Genomic DNA, 14,664 nt, shown 5'->3' on the forward strand with positions numbered 1-14,664 from the left:
GTGACATCAATGACCTATGTACACTGCATCCTCATCATTTTAAATCTGTTTTGGAATGAACCAGTAAGAAACCTAGATTGTAGTTTTAGCTCTGCATTCATTTTAGACTTCTTTGGGCTTGCTTTCTCTATCTCTAAACTCCCGTTTCCTATGTTCAGCTCCAGCGTTGTGTGATTCTGGGAGCCAAGTTGAAGGGAACACATGAAATCAATAGTCCTTTCCACATCCAAGCATATACTGCTTAGATTTATTTGTTCATTTTTAGCTTTCAGTAAATGGTTTTTCTGTTCACTTGGGCTAAATGTGGGTGTTGTGATTAATAAGTAGGGCAGTGTTGACATGTATCTATGTATAGACAACTTCTGTTGCTGAGTTCAAATCATTAAGTCCTTTTTGATTTTCAATTCACTTATTCCTCTTATTCTCTTCCTCTTATTTCCATCACTCCATCCCCATGCAAAATAATAATAATAATTTTTTTTTACCTTCTATTTTCTTGCCTAATTTAAAATGGTTAACTAATTCCTTGAATTAATTATATCTAAATAAGGTTGAACTAGGCAGAGAAAAAGACCATGATGATAGGACAGTAAATGGGTGATATCATAGAGGGCATTTATGGACATGAGCATAAGTGGGTGCTTTTGTGAATAAAGGAGGAGCACAACTCAAGAGAGAAGAGGGGCAGGGCTAATACATGTGATATACAAACTTTCCAACCTAGTTTTCCTCAGCCTCACTCTGCACAGTGAACACTGTTGTCTCCCCTGTTGAGAAAAAAGAATTCCTTTTCTCAAGCAATCATGTCCCTCAGGCTATGAACCTCAACCATCATGATGATGATGATGCTAAAATGATAATTTATTGCACAGGTGACTTTGCAATAGGCATGGTAATGGAAGCTTTGGCTTTTACCTCATTTAATCATTGTAACTGTCTTTGGGGACTTATACAACTCCTTCTGTTATCCATATGAGGAAACAGGCTCAGAGAGACTAAATCGAATACATATCGACAGCAAACCACAGAGCAAGAATACAAGCACAGGTTATTTGATTCTAAAGCTGTTGTAGGTACCCCACTGTAGTATATATCCGCTGGGCTGGCAGTTAATAGATAGGGAAATAGGTCTAGGCTTTGCAGGACACTGCCTTTGTGAGTCAGCCTGCGGGTGGGTTTGCTATTACTGTTGCTCTTTATTTTCTGCAGGTAAATACAATTTATGAGATAATTTTTGAAGTTAGTGGCATGCCTAGAATAGAAAACAACCACTGACATGTTTCTCATGAATAACAGAAAAGGGGTGTTGTTTGTGTTTTATTGTGATTTGCTTTTAATTCATCACTCTGCCTGGCACATTGGTGGAACCCAATGAATACACTGAATAAAGGATGCATCCACGAATTATTTGGATGCATCCACGAATGAAAGTCAGCTTGTTCTACAATGTTTGAACAAATGGATTTTGCAATGGTGAATACAAACTATAGCAAAGAAAGCAAAATTATACTCTTCCACATTGGTATGACTTTACTATCTACGTACCAGGAACAAAATATCATATAACTTTACACATAACTCTTTGAAGCTCTTGATAGGATTTTTATATGCCATTTCCTAAATCACTTTGTGCATTTACAAGTAGAGTATTTATTACACCACTTATGTTGGGGAAAGGACTAATTTTACGTTATAATGACTGTACCTGCTCTGTGTCAAAGCCTTGATGTTAAAAAAAGAAAAAAAATTCCAATTTAATAGCTCAAAGAAGAAGATTCCCTAGGGAAACTGTGACACAAACTGTGACACAATTTTACAGTTTACTCATTGTGCATTTGTCCTTCAGTGCTCAAATGGGGAAGAAAAAAGATGAATAAAGAAGGAAAAAGCATAGAATAATTGACAAAGCTTGAAGGTCATTAATGACACTACAAAGAGTAAAAATGATAAAGTGAACACGGAAAATCATATTCTGTGAAAAATGAAATAGAATTGCTCTTAGCAAGAAAAAAGCAAGGAGAAAAAGCACAGAGGAAATCTTTTTAGTACATTTGGTGGGAAGGAAGGAAGGACTGAGCCCAAAGAAGTTACTCTTAGTTGAAGCCAAAGAATCAACTCTAGCTCTTACTAAACTTCAGAGCAAAGTTCTTGAGAATGTAGGTCAATAAAAACTCATTGTTAGGAGACAAGCCTAGTTTCTTGGAGACATTTTTTTTTCCTGTTCTCTGGAAGCAAGTCCAGTGTCAATCAGTTTCTAAATCTAAGTGCCTGGTTCTAGGGAGGCACAACATTAATTGGAGAAGCTGCTAGCATTGAACATGTTGAACCTTTCTGATCAATGAAGAGGAAAGCTTGAAGCAGGGTGATTTCAGCACCTCTGATGACCTTTTCTGAGATTAAAAAATTATCAGTGTAAGTGTCATCCATGGTCTCCCTTCCCAGTACTAGACACCTCTTTTTCTAACCCCTCATCCTCATTGGGGAAGACCATTTGTTATTTAAAAGGTGGCAGCACTATGAGCTGCCTATGACTGTTTGTGCAGTGTCTGTCTGTCGTATTTAAACAGACGTGTAGACAGAAATAAAATGCTGCACCACTTGTGGGTCATATACTGAGTTAAAATAGTGCTGTCAGAAACCTTTAGCCAATCTTTAGCCTCCATGACTACACCTGGGCTAGCTCAGACTCCTAGTAAGTGTTCTAATTTGTGATCGTGGGTTTTATTTTCACGTCATTAGAAACAGAACAACAGAAACAATTTGCTGTCTCAAATATGAGAGCTCTATTTATTCAATTTAGAAGCTGTCTTTAGATAATGGGATTTTGTTGTGTCCCCAAATTCTCAATTCTTGTCTTTGACCATGTAGAAAGATGATTAGATAGTACAGAATGAACTGATGATCAAGTTTTGCATTGAAGTAATAAACGAAAAGACTGCCACTATACCCATTCATGTCCACTCTAGTTTTTTTTTTTTTTTCTGAAATGTTCTTGCTATGACCTATTTCTGCAGATAAGAAAAATGATTTTGCCATCCTTCTATGACATTCTGGCTGTAGTGAACTGTTCCCAAGTGTCTTGGGATAGGTGGCCTCGCGAGGATAAGCATTAATTATTTTCAGACTGCTGATGCATCGCCTCTGTGGTGTCTATATTTGTCTTCTAAAACTGCATCATCGCTCTCTAATTATAGGTGATCTTGTGGGATTAGGTCTTTTGAGTTGTTAGACTAGGGTGACACAATATGCGTGGAAAGCAATCACTTGAAAAATTGGTGAGTTGAGGTGATTGTTAAGATCTAAACTGTGCCTCGGTGTTCAGAATAACACTGAAGCGACATTCACATTGTCCATGTCACCACCTGTCTAATTTCCCACAATATAACTCACACCCTGATTGAGGTCATCTTCAAGTTTATGTTTTCACCATGTAAGGCTTATTGCCTAATTCTAATTTTTAGAATCATGCAATGTTACCCCCAACAAGTAACTTTTGTAAAAAACAGAAAATTGCCACGGGATCCCCAGAACCCATTTCTTTGCCAAACTAGGAAAACCAGTGAGGATGACTTTCCCTTGATCTCAACTTTGAGGCTTCTGAAACAGTTCATAGCAAAGCTCTATGCAGAATTTTAAAGATCAGCTCATTTTGACCAGGATGTTTTGCCAAATAAGATGGAAGTATTAGAGTACTGGACTGAAAATATCAGAGTTCCCAGTCTTTTCCTCTCTGTCCTATAAACCTAGAGATTTAGATAAGATATTATTCTTCTTAATTCAAATTTGTTTGCTTGGGGGTTTTTGTTTGTTTGTTTTGATTTTGGTTGGGAGGGATGGATAAGAATGGTTTCATTGGAAAAACTATCAGCAAGGTATCAGCAAGAAGAGGCATGTGGGTTCCCCTCTCAGTGTCTGTGCCACGCCAGGGCTGCTGGACATACCAAGAGGCTGTGTCATGTGCAAGGTTTGGGAATTAAAAGTTACCAGTACTTTATGTCTTTTCTTGAACCCTGCTCTGAGAAGTAGCTCTCCGAAACCAGCAGTTCAAGTGTTTAACTGGAGTATTTGGACCTGCTGAAAATGGTGACCAAAGTGTAAGGGTGCGTTTCTCGACTCCCAACTACCATTTCTGAAACTCACTGCCATTCCAAAAAAAAAAAAAAAAAAAAGTTGGGAGGTAGGGGAAGGATCACATCTAATTTCATTCCCCTACTGTGCAGCAGATGTGCCCACAGGAACAACTGCACAGTGTGAGGTTGTCAGGTTTCCAAAAGAATTTAGCTAATGGGCTTCATTGCTCATAGACCTCGAATCCTGGGAATCAATGTGAAGGTTAGAGACAAATACAGAACTAAGGCTTCTGAGAGGAGGCAAGTGAGGAAGTTTTTGTGGGCAATATTTCTAATTTGGGAGTTCTAATTTGCCCCACCTAAAATGCAAAGCAGCCAGCCCTGCAGAAAGGGAAAGAAAGTAGATGTGAGTGCTCAAATTAAGAGTTAAAGTTAAGGACAAAGTTCTTGCCTGGGGAGGCCAGAATATTGAGGGAGCTCTGTAGCATCTCCTCCAGAGGCATTTCTGAACTATCTCTCTCTCAAATGGCTTAGGTGTACAGGTAATGGGAAAAGCTGACTCAAGGCTGCCTCCGGGCTCAGCCAAGAAAATATTCTGGTACCATTGTAAGCATTAGGGAAGGCCTAAAAAACCCTACCAGAAAGGCTAATGTTATACAGTGCAGATTCCCCCAAGGGGAAAAAAATGTTTATGAAATTTAACTTTAGTAACCTGAATCACGAGCCACATGTTTTCTGCAAACATCAGAGTCAATGATACCTGTACTCTAAACTAGTCCACAACATTCTATTTTCTCATCTTTTATTCTTTTTTAACTGAAGGACGACTCTTTACTTGGTACCTGAAAGTTTCTCTTAGATACACAGAGACCATGGTGGATTGTTACTGTGACTTGTGGGACAGGGAGCCCTTTGGAAGTCCTCACCTACCTCAGGCCTAGGCTAGCTGGGAAACCTGGGCTGACTCGCCTGCAGACTGTACCAGGCCTCTCCACCCATGCTGATTATTCACCTCAAGACTGTCTTAGTGCACTGTCATTTAAACATTTCCCTGAGGCCAAAACTGATTTCCTTAGGGAAGTTTTAAGTGGAGTAGCCCTAGGCGTGAATTAGGTTAAGTGGAAGAAGGGATTAAAGGAAGAGTGTGTTCTGAGAGGAGAGTGTGGAGATGACTTCCCAGGCCCCACCTATTTTTTCCCCAGGATTTTTTAAACCTTAATAAACCTTTATTAAGCACAGTTTGGATATTTAATATATTTATTGTGCAGTGGAAACCCTAGGATTGAAATGTGGAATGTTTTTTAAAAATATTATTCCAGACTGTTCCTCCATCCATATTTTGGGGTGAGGAGAACAGTTGTTGGGTCTTTTTGTTCCTTTTTTTTCTGCAATAATTGACACCCAATAAAATGTCCACATCTTAATTGTCTAGTTGATAGTTTGATGACTTTTGATAGTTGTCAAACACTGGATCTCTTAGTCTTCCATGATTGACATCTTAGTACTGATAATTCTTTTTTTTTTTTTTTTTCTAAAGAGCTGTCTTCCAGTGGCTAGAGGCCAGTAGCATTCCCTTAATCATGACAAATGAAAATATCTCTAGACATTGACAAATGTCCCCTGGAGGGAAAAATCATCCCTGGTTGAAAACCACTGATAGACACCCTTGTCACCACCATCCAAGAAGTAGATGCAGATCAAATCCATTTCTCAAAAAGTTTCCTTTCAGCCCTTTCTAGTCACTTTTCCCTCCCTCAAAGCCACTATCTCCATTTTCTGTGTCTTAGTTTCACTCTGCCTATATTTGGACTTTGTACAAGTTGCATTCTACAGTGTCTCTTTTCTGTCTGGACTCATCTTTTGCTTAGCATGCTGTTATTGCATTTTATCCATGGATGCATTTATCAGTAGTTCATTCTTTTTTGTTACACAGTAGTATTCCATTGTATGAATATGCTATGATTTATTAATCCAATCTCCTTAGTGGACACTTGGGTTGTTTTCTCTTTGGGGCTATTTTGAAATAAGGCTGCTGTGAATATTGTGGTAAATTCTCTTTTGTGAACATGTTTTCATTTCCATTGCATAAATATCTAGGAATGGAATTGCTAGGGTATAGAGTAGAGTAGTATATAGGTTTTAAAAAGCTGCAAAAAGTAACCAAGTGATTTATATTTCCAGCAACTCTGTGTGAGAGTTGCAGTTGTTGCATATCATCATCAATGACATCACTTGGTGGTGTCATTCTTTATATTTTTTGCTCTTCTGGATATCTCATCATGCTTTTCATTTGCATCACCCTATCAACTGATGATATTGAGCACCTTCCCAAGTGTTTTCCGGCCATTCATTTATCTTCTTTTGTGAAGGGTCTGTTTAAGTCTTTTTATGGTTGATTTATAAAAGTCCTGGCTCACCACCCCAGCCCTATAATAGGTTTGAGTTCCATAGGAAACTCAAGAGAATGAGAAAACTTTTATCATCTGAATAAATTTGGTCTAAATCATAGAATTATTATGAAACACATGCTTGGTTTTTGTTTTTATTTTGTTTTTTCCTGTATTGAACATACTGTGGGGTTTAGAAAGTATTTTCTTTTAGTGAGGGTAGAATGTTCCTTCTAATTAGTCAGACAAGTATACAAAATGACTTCAATTTTCTTTGCAGTAGCCTCCCAATACCTACAGCCTCCACACTGTGATCAAGCCTACCTCATCCTTCCAAAGCCTTGACAAGCAAATTAACAACAGGAACCTGTCCCACTCAAGGCAGTGAGTCACCTTTATAACTCCAGCCCAGGGAGTTTATTGGTGAGACTTTTTCTGGAAGCACTTATCTCTCCCTTCTGCTTCCATGTTTCTTTTACCCACACAGGAATGCCTTTACTTAACTTAAAAAAAAAAAAAAAAAAAAAAAAAAAAAACTGAAACAGTCAATAAATACATGAAAAAAATGTTCAACATCTCTAGCTATTAAAGAAATGCAAACTAAAACTACACTGAGATTTCATCTTACTCCGGTCAGAATGGCAACAAACAAGAATACAAGTAACAATAAATGTTGGTGTGGATGTGGGACAATGGTACACTCATACACTACTGATGGGACTGCAAATTGGTGCAACCAATTTACGGGATGGAGATTCCTCAGAAAACTTAGAATGGAACCATCATTTGACCTGGATATACCACTTCTCAGTATATCCAAAGGAGTTAAAATAATATACTACAGAGACAGAGCCACATTAATGTTTATTGCAGCTCAGTTCATAATAGCTAAGCTATGGAACCAACCTAGGTGCCCTTCAACAGCTGTGTGGATAAATAAAATGTGGTATATATTCACAATAGAATATTACTCAGCCATACAGAAGAATGACTTTCTGATGTTTGCTGGTCAATGGATGGAACTAGAGACTATCATGCTAAGTGAAATAATCCAGTGCCCCCAAACCAAAGGCCAAATGTTCTTTCTGATATGTGGATGCTAACACAAGACGGGGTAGGGAATAGATGCTCAGTGGATTAGATAAAGAGGAATGAAGGATGGGAGGGGGGATAAAAATAGGAATGTCAGTGGAATCAATCTGACACAACTTCTTCATGTACATATATGAACACACCACAGTGAATCTCCACATCAGGTATATACACAAGACTGGGATTCTAATTAGAAAAAGATATAGTCACGTTTGTATAAATATGTCAAAATATACTCTACTGTCATGTATAACTAAAAATAACAGATAAAATAAATAAAATCCAAGAAAAAGTCATTTTTTTAATCTAAAAATGTATATCTTTTTAAATTTCTATTTTCTGGTAATAGAACTTAACTCTTTCCCTTTAATGACAATGAAAAAAAAAAAAAATGTTTTGAACTTTCTTTTAGTATCTGTCCCGCAAAGTACTTTCAATTGTATTTTCTAGCCTGTTCCTGCTTAGCTAATCAAACAAAAAGATTCATCCCCGAGTAGTTTGGTTTTGTGCCTGACCAGAATGAAAAGGGCACGTGAAACAGAATGTTTTCTCACTGCCCTTTGAAATGGGAACACGGTGTCCCCCACAGTGGAGAGGCTTATGTGCGTGCTAGACACAATGTTCCATGTCCAAAGAACAGGGTGATTTTCCATGTGTGGAATAAGAAATATACAAGATCAAGCTAAGTCCTTTCCTACCAGAGAGCAAAAAATCCCAACCATCAAACTTTTATAATCTATAGGATGGCCTTGACAGGACTTAGGCTTTGAATTGAAGAGGGTCTCACTGACAGAGGGAATAATCTGAGCATCAGTGAGAATGGCTGCAATGGATTAAAATATATCAAATGTATTTTTAAGTCTGTGAATTCCTAATGACACTAAAAACAAATTTGTCACCACATTACAGTCTATGGAAACCTATACAGTTTGAACAAAAGGCCTGATTTCTTTAAAGCACAAATTACAAAGGGAGAAAAAAGGAGGGAAAAAAGAATCTATTATTTAAAAGGCACATGAAAGACATGAATGAATTATAATTCTTGGACCATGTTTGGATTCTGATATGAGCCACTGTTAAAAAAGTATGAGCCAGCCGTGCATGGTGAGGCTGAGACAGGAGAATCGCGAGTTCAAAGCCAGCCTCAGCAATGGCAGGGCACTAAGCAACTCAGGGAGACCCCGTCTCTAAGTAAAATACAAAATATGGCTGGGGATGTGGCTCACTGGCTGAGTGCCCCTGAGTTCAGTCCCCAGTACCCACACCTACCCCGCAAAAACGTATGAGCTAGCTGGTCACAGTGGTGCACTCCTGTAATCCCAGAGGCTGGGGAGACTAAGGTATGAGTATCCTGAGTTCGAAGCCAGCCTCAGCAACCTAGTGAAACCCTGTCTCAAAATTTAAAAATTAAAAAAGGCTGGAGATGTTGCTCGATGGTGAAGCACCCCTAGGTTCAATCCCTGGTGCAAAAAAAAGTATGAGCTAGTTAGAATTTTGATGACTGACTAGGTAGATATGAATTAATATATTAGATTAGCTTAAGGAATTATTATCAATGTTTTATTTGTGATGATGGTTTTATTGTTATAGTAGTCCCATTTTGTAGATACATCTGAGTTGTATACAAGATAACAGAACTGAGATTTGCTTCAAAAGGGTCCTGTGGCAGGGATAAATAAAGAATGGCTATGGGTTAGTAATTATGGTTTATGGGTAATATATACAGGTGGATTTGTTATACTGTTGTCTTTCCTAGAGAATAAGAAATATTTAAAATTTCTCATGAGTTGAAAACGAACAGAAGCTCGATGAAGTGTCCTGCAGATTGTGTGGGCCATGGGTTTATTGTAGAAGGAAGGCAGATGTGTGGCCAGAGAGTGAGGGCTGCTGGGGATGACCAGACCTGAGTCAGTAGCTGTGTCTGGCTTGTTTGTTTATAGGTGTACCAAGGTGAAAAGATTAGTATCCCACGGATCTGAACTGCCCCCAACAGTTTTCTCCCTACATTTGTTTTTTAGCATCACAATAATGTTATGAACCTAGGATTCTAAGAAGTAAGATCATGACCCTTACTTATCTCACCATAGGCCCAGGTGCTCCAAAGATCTCTACTAAGGCACCCCACATGGGCCCAATATTTTCCATTCACTTCTCATGCCTCAGAAAGAGAAGACCTCCAAGAAAATATGGGGAACATTAAAACATATTTTTTTTCAAAGTAATGTTTAACTCCTAATGATGGAAAATAGAGAACATGTTACACTCGTGTTTATAGGCTTTATCTTTAAACTATGCCAAATGGAGTATTTTTGAAGGTGCAGAGGCCTCCCTGGGATACTTCTTTATGTTCACAGTCTTAGCAACTTAGATGTGTTGAAGACCTCTGAAATACTGTGTGAGCTTCAAAATTGATCCCCCATCCAAGTAGTATATTTTTTTCTTGTGGCCTGATAAGTTGAACGAGTTATGATCCTTATTCTCATCACATAAAGCCTTAAGTTTCTGTGTCTCCTCTTTGATCTTCTCTAATCCTGAAGACATTATTTCCCATTTTGCTGCAAAGGACCTCTTGACATTTAATGTTACATTTGAAACTCTCCAGTCATGAATTTCAGACCACATTGAGAAGGGCTGTAGAAGGCTTTTGGCTAAGTAAGCTTTCCCAGATAGTAATGTTGGGGAGGGAATGCCTGTTTGGGGCCAGTCCCAGAAACTGCAGTGTCTAATTCAATCCCTGACAAAGCAGAAGAGGGAGGCTCATCTTATAAATTACAATATAATGCCAGACAATCTCACCATGATGTCTTGGAAGATAGATAGATAGATAGATAGATAGATAGATAGATATTTTTTCCTCCTAAGCCAGGCTTCCCCTTCAGCTCTACGTAAGCCGCCTCTGACTTCCACTGAAGTGTGCAAGAGCTTCAGTCAGTGAAGACAACTCATGGAGCCTGCATTTCTGGAGGAAGATGGCAAGATACAGGTCTTATAATGAACCAGACACCAACAGTTTGTGGCCTTTAGCTGATTTTAAAAGATGCTGGGTTCCCTAGAAAAATGTGGTTAGGATTTTGTCATTTCCAAGTATTCAATGCTCCATTAACCAGAAAAGTCAAGTTAACATTGTAGTATACTAATGATTGAATTGTAACAGGTCATATTTATGTCCATCCATGTCCATTGTTACATTATTTGATAAGTAATCATCCAGACTCTTCTTTCCAGTTAATCTTATGGTATAAATGGATATATTTGCAAAGGGCCTAATTATCATAATTTTAGCCAAATAGTTTCATGTATTAAAGATCCACAGCTTAGTCAGTATGCCCAGGCTCAGAGATGAATTTTTCAGGAGTGGATTATGTCAATCTATGGGAGTACTTCCTATTACAGACCTTCAGAGATAACCTACACAATCCCACCAGTGGCCTCTGGGCATGCAGTTATTTTTTAGGTATAGATGATATCCTACACTAACTAAGCCACCTACATTTCTATGTTTGCAAACATTATAGATGTGTATTTTTTTTTCTTTCAAACATAATATCTGCAATTTCTGTATCTGTCACTGGTAGATGCATTGTTACTTAGGGTTGTATAAGAAAAAGAAAGTCCTACTTAAGCCTTGAATATTTTTATGCACAATCAGCAATTTGTGCTTCTTCCTTTAAAAATAATCAACTAAAGAAACATGAATTTATGCATGAACAGCAGAGAAATAGATGCATCTGTAACCATACTTAAAATAAACATTTAGGCATAATAATGTTTATAATAATTATAAGCTCTTTCAGTTATGGAAGGCCTCATTTGTGCCAGAGCCCGCTGGGCCATTTATGTATTTTATCACTAATCCCTGTAACCACTGGTGGGCAGAACTGGAGGGAACTGGGGCTGGGAGAGAGAATTCAGCTAGTAGGTACTGAGGAGGGAGTCATCTCATCTGTCCCAGGACCTAGAGCCTGTGTCTTTCTGCTCACCCATTTCCTTCAGCTGTGTACAAAATGCTATCTTCTTGCTCAATTTCTTGTCCTTTCTCTCTGTTTAATGCATTTAGCCTCCAATTCTCCAGTCTTTGTATATCAACTGGATCATCTTTCTGGACCTTCCTAGGTACACTTGGTACACCTGACTTTTCTTTGAGCTTAGACTGTAAACCTGCCACTTGGAATGCTGAGGGCCCTCATTACTACATGTGCCCTGCCACTTCCATATCAAAGTTGTTCATGACCTGGAGAAGACTGGTGAACAGTTCTGTCAAGAACCGCTCTTGGCTTTCCAAAAATGAGGTAGGGAGGAAGAGCATGAGAAGAAAATTACCTCTAGATAGGGAAGAGAGGTTGGACGGAAAGGGAGGGAGAATGGGAATTGCATGGAAGAGGGAAGGAGACCCCCTTTGTTATACAGAATTCAGGTATGACGATGTAAGGGGGAAAAAAAGAAGTGGGTCACATTAGATTGGGTAGAGAGAAGTGATGGGAGGGGAGGAGAAGGGATGGGGGGAATGGAAGGACAGAAGAATAAAATAGACATTATTATTGCTGTGGGTATAAATGTGACTGCATGACCAATGTAATTCTGCAACCTGTACACTCAGAAAAATGAGAAGTTATATCCCATCTGATTCAAATGTATGATCTGTCAAGGTCATTGTACTGTCATATGTAACTAATTAAAAAAAAAAAAAGCCCAAGCTCATGGTAAAATATCACATAGTATCCTCCTCTGAGTGCTCTTCCTGTGGTTATAAAATCTTCCAAAGTCGCTCTTTTGCTTTTCTTTAAAATAAACAGGTTAATTACAATTTTATGATCCCTGTTTCTTTCCAGCAAGTCCAAACAATAGACCTAAGAAATAAGAATAAGTGGTGTTTACTTTAAAACCAATGTATTAGGATGTTTTTCTTTTTGAAGATTTGTATATCTTACATATTATATTTTCAAAAGGATGTTGGGAGACTAAATGGTTAAAGAAAATTAGCATCTGGTTAAATATTTGGTACCTCTCTGACTAGTCTTTTAACTGTTTTTGATTATTCCAAGTCATAATGTTTTTTACTGAGCTGACTAAACTATTCCAATATAACTTAGATTACTTTTTAAACTTACAGACAAAAATTCTTTCCTGAGGTTTTAGACCAGTTTCTCATCTGTCCTGTTGGCTCTCCTCATCTGGCAGGGCTTTTCCTCTAATCAAAGAATGATTTCTCTTTACAAGTAGGGTTTTAATTTGCCATTCTAACTCTTCTTTCTCCTCTTTTGCAATTAATCCAAAAGAAGGAATGTACTTTCTTCTCAACAAGATAGGGTGGCTGCATCATTCTAGCTATTAAATCTGGCTTAAAATTGGAATATTATAGAGTCCTTCTTTAAATAAAGTTACCATAGCAATTATCTCTCACTGAAATTAGATGGAAGAGAGCTTTTATGATGAAAAAAAAAATACTAGGCTCAGAGACAAAGACTTGATTGCAAACTTGGCCTTGTTACTAGCTTATACCCATGAACAAAAGTTATGTAACGTCTCTGAAGCTCAATTTCTTGTTTATAATTTGGGGGCATTAAATTAGATATTTAATTCCAGTGGATTTTCTAAGAATTTATTGAGATGAGACCATGCCTGGCACCTGACTTATTCACTGCATTAAAAAATTAACATTTTCTTAAGAGCTTATACAATTACTATTATTACTATTACTACTATTAAAAAAATAAATCTCTTGTTAATACATAAATGAAAAAGACATGAACATACAATTCACAAAAAAAGAAAAATAGTTATTAAACATTTGGGAGATGTTTAAACTCATAGCAATTAAATAAATTCAGACAAAAACATTGAGATATTGTTCTCTTATTAAATTATCACTAAGAAAGACATAATTCTAGAATTTTCACTTGGTTGAGCTCACTGTCAATAAATGCATCAATTACATACCATACCTTTCAATCTGGGAATTCTGTTTCTGGGATTCTCCTAAGGGAATATTCCAAAGTATGGACAAACAGATCTATAAACATGACAATAATTATTTTAATACTACTGATGAGCTTAATAAACCTTAAAAAGATCTGAATTTATAATGGATTGAGTTATGATGGACTGTTTTGCAGCTATAAAGAATTAAAATTTGCTGAGTGGCATGTAAAAATATCATAAAATGTGCACATATAAGCAATATTAAAAATACATTTTTAAACTACTTGGAAAAATAGACCAAAATGATAATTATGTTGGAATATTATAGTTTCTGTTTCTGGAATATTATGTTTCTGTTTCCCTAGAACTTTTGTAAGGTTAATATTAACTTTAAGGTTCAAATTGGTCTTAGTTTAAATATATCTAGTCTGATAAAAACTTTGAGTGCCTATTCTGTGTCTAGAAAAAGTGTTATAGCTGTTACAGCATTCGGGAAAATGATCAAGTCTTTACTCATTTTTACTCCAGGGCAATGTAGCTCAGTGGCTCAGCATCCCTCCTTTCAATCCCTAGAATCCAAAAAAAAGTGCTAGGGATGTGGCTCAGTGGTAAGGTATTTGCCTAGCATGCATGAGGCCCTATGTTCCATCCCCAGCATGGGGAGAAAAAAGAAAGAAAGAAAAGGGGACAATAAGAAAGTCAAAAAATGTGCTTAGTGGATTATTTAAAGTAAGTGCTTCATATACAACCTAGGATTGCAGGTGCTATTGTGAGTAACCTAAGCATTTAATGGCAGGCTGTCAGCCCAACCCTGTTTAATACAATGGCATTCCCAGGTAGTCACCTGCTTCAGGACACAGTTCAAAATTAACTTACTATACTATTAAGGTAATTCCACAGAGGAAAACTGGAAGGATCTCAGGTGATGTATGTTTACTGGAACATCAATGTAAGACTGAACAGAGCATCTCAATCCTGTGTCCAGTAGTAACTGGATTGATGTAAACTAGACAAGATTGTTTGGCAAGTAATACAGCATTGTTTTTAGTTGAAATTTTTATTGAGAGAATTTTGTAAAGTCACATGTAGTATGTATGTGTTTGCGTATCCACCATCACAGGTTAGACACTGAACAATTCCATCAACATGAGGATCTCTCCTGTTATCCTCTGTAAGCATACCTTCTCTCCCTTTCC

The 14,664-nt window shown here is 37.5% G+C and overlaps 1 protein-coding gene across 2 annotated transcripts in view; it reads left to right on the forward strand.

Annotated features, from left to right (window-relative positions):
- Positions 1-14,664, forward strand: part of Ube3d (ubiquitin protein ligase E3D) — a 145,161-nt gene that overhangs the window by 121,326 nt on the left and 9,171 nt on the right. The gene's annotated exons all lie outside the window — the stretch shown is intronic.

Source organism: Marmota flaviventris, chromosome 6, assembly GCF_047511675.1.
Source record: "Marmota flaviventris isolate mMarFla1 chromosome 6, mMarFla1.hap1, whole genome shotgun sequence".
In the NCBI taxonomy this organism is placed as follows: Eukaryota; Metazoa; Chordata; class Mammalia; order Rodentia; family Sciuridae; genus Marmota; species Marmota flaviventris.